The sequence below is a fragment of the Triticum aestivum genome, unplaced genomic scaffold (genome assembly GCF_018294505.1).
Source record: "Triticum aestivum cultivar Chinese Spring unplaced genomic scaffold, IWGSC CS RefSeq v2.1 scaffold90248, whole genome shotgun sequence".
Classification (NCBI taxonomy): domain Eukaryota; kingdom Viridiplantae; phylum Streptophyta; class Magnoliopsida; order Poales; family Poaceae; genus Triticum; species Triticum aestivum.
In genome coordinates this window covers 4,664-7,276 of record NW_025231539.1, presented here as the reverse complement: position 1 = coordinate 7,276, position 2,613 = coordinate 4,664, and the positions used below count along the sequence as shown (strand labels likewise).

The 2,613-nt window shown below is 55.8% G+C and overlaps 1 non-coding gene and 1 pseudogene across 1 annotated transcript; both read left to right on the top strand.

Moving 5' to 3' along the window:
• Window positions 1–114: 114 nt before the first annotated feature.
• LOC123175824 (5.8S ribosomal RNA) lies at window positions 115–267 on the top strand. The gene has a single exon (XR_006488178.1). It is a non-coding gene; the product is annotated as a 5.8S ribosomal RNA (ribosomal RNA).
• A 361-nt stretch (window positions 268–628) lies between these two features.
• LOC123175827 (uncharacterized) overlaps window positions 629–2,613 on the top strand; it is a 3,955-nt pseudogene continuing 1,970 nt past the window's right edge.

Genomic DNA, 2,613 nt, shown 5'->3' with positions numbered 1-2,613 from the left:
CGCTGGTGGACTCCAATTTTCTTCGGAAGTATTCCTCTTGACTGCTTGTCGCCGTACACGAGAGCTCGCTCACGCGACGCGCTCCGCCGGCTTCAAAATGTTTTAAAAAATACAAACCATTTCAGTGGATCCCTTGGCTCGTGGGTCGATGAAGAACGCAGCTAATTGCGCGTTGCCATGTGAACTGCAGGACACATGAACATTGACAATTCGAACGCACATTGCGGCCCTAGGACTTGTTCCTGGGCCACACCTGACTGAGGGTCGGTTGACCAAACTCAAAGACCAGACTGTTCTGTCGTTTACGACAGAGCGAGATTGGAGTCTCCGCGCGCAAGCGTGGTACTCTTAAAATCCTCAGGGTGGTCGCTTCACCGCTTCCCCCGTAAAGAGAAAGCACTCTGCCTAGCGGTACGTCTTATAAAGGATAGCCAGAGAGCGCCCTCGTGCGCTAGACAGCCTCCAGACGTTCTGCCAAAAGCGGCGGGTGTGTGACGTTTCTTGTTCTCGGACTCGACGTCGCGCCGCCCGTCTTGAAGACTTGGAGGTATGCCTTACAAAGAGCAACCGCGCAGTTTGCATTACTTTCTCGCACTTTGCGTTTCGCCTCCGCGCGATTCGCCTTTCACGACCTCAGTTCAGGTGAGATTACCGGCTGAATTTAAGCATATTACTAAGCCGAGGAAAAGAAACTAACAAGGATTCCCCTAGTAGCAGCGAGCGAACAGGGAAGAGCCCAGCGCTGAATCCCCCGGGCCTCGCTCGGCGGGAAATGTAGCGTTTGGGAGGGCCCGTCAACACGGCGACTCGCTCACTGGTTCAAGTCCAACTTGAATGGGGCCACACAGAGGGTGACAGGCCCGTAGAGCAGGAGCGGTTGTCGTGTGGGTCTCTCCTTAGAGTCGGTTTGCTTGAGAGTGCAGACTTAAGTGGGTGGTAAACTCCATCTAAGGCTAAATATGACCACGAGACCGATAGCACACAAGTACCGTGAGGGAAAGGTGAAAAGAACTTTGAAGAGAGAGTTCAAGAGTACGTGAAACTGAAGTGGTGTAAACGGACGAGTTCGAAAAGTCCGAATGGTGAGATTCAAGCTTACCGTGCCGGTGGCCCTCGGGTTCAGATGGCGTCGTCAGCTCGGGCTTCGGTTCGGGTCATACGGCGTCACTCGTCCTGGGGGTATCTGTCTGGTGCGGTGGGCTGCACTTCTCGCCTAGTAGGACGTCGCGACCCGTTGGGATGTTCCGTTCACTGGCCCCTGGTGGAGCCCGCGCCGGAGCGTGGCCTTGTGCCGCGTTGCTGTTTGCACGGACCCGGGGTGACCTGATCGGCGCCCGACGGTATCAAAGCTTGGGAAGAGGCCGCACAGAGGATGCGTTCGATGGCCGTTTCGGCCTACACTCGGACAGGCCTGCACCCGGTCAGCGGCGCTTCTGCTTTCGATACTCGTCCGACCCGTCTTGAAACACGGACCAAGGAGTCTAACATGTGCGCGAGTCATTGGGCTCTGCGAAACCTAAAGGCGAAATGAAAGTGAAGGCCACGCACTTGTGCTGGTGCTTAGGGGTGATGGTCGTTCCTACACGGGCGGCCCGCAACCCCGGGGCGTCTCGTTCTCTTTGAGAAGTGGCGCACCCAGAGCGTACACGTTGGGACCCGAAAGATGGTGAACTATGCCTGGCCAGGACGAAGTCAGGGGAAACCCTGATGGAGGTCCGTAGCGATTCTGACGTGCAAATCGATCGTCGGAGCTGGGTATAGGGGCGAAAGACTAATCGAACCATCTAGTAGCTGGTTCCCTCCGAAGTTTCCCTCAGGATAGCTGGCGCTCATATAGAGTTTCATCCGGTAAAGCGAATGATTAGAGGCCTTGGGGCCGAAACGACCTCAACCTATTCTCAAACTTTAAATGGGTGAGAACTCCGGCTTGCTTAGGTGAAGCCGCGAGACTCACGAATCAGAGTGCCAAGTGGGCCAATTTTGGTAAGCAGAACTGGCGCTGTGGGATGAACCAAACGCCGAGTTAAAGCGCCTAAATCGACGCTCATTGGAAACCATGAAAGGCGTTGGTTGCTTAAGACAGCAGGACGGTGGCCATGGAAGTCGGAATCCGCTAAGGAGTGTGTAACAACTCACCTGCCGAAGCAACTAGCCCTGAAAATGGATGGCGCTGAAGCGTCGTGCTTATACTCGGCCGTCAGGGCAAGAGAGGCTGGACTTGTCCGCCATGAAGCTCTGACGAGTAGGAGGGTCGCGTCGGTGTGCGCAGAAGGGTCTGGGCGTGAGCCTGCCTGGAGCCGCCGACGGTGCAGATCTTGGTGGTAGTAGCAAATACTCCAGAGAGGCCCTGGAGGACTGATGTGGTAGAAGGGTTTCGTGTGAACAGCCGTTGCACACGAGTCAGTCGATCCTAAGCCCTAGGAGAAATCCGAAGTCGATGCGCGAGTCTTGCTATGCTTTTTGCCCTGTGCGAAAAACAAACAGAGGTGCAGACCGCCGTCGGGCGAAAGGGAATCCGGTTCCTATTCCGGAACCCAGCATCGGAACCGTTCCAATCGGGCCCTTAAAGCTCGTCAGGGTAACCTAACATGCCCCGGAGACGCCGTCGGGAGC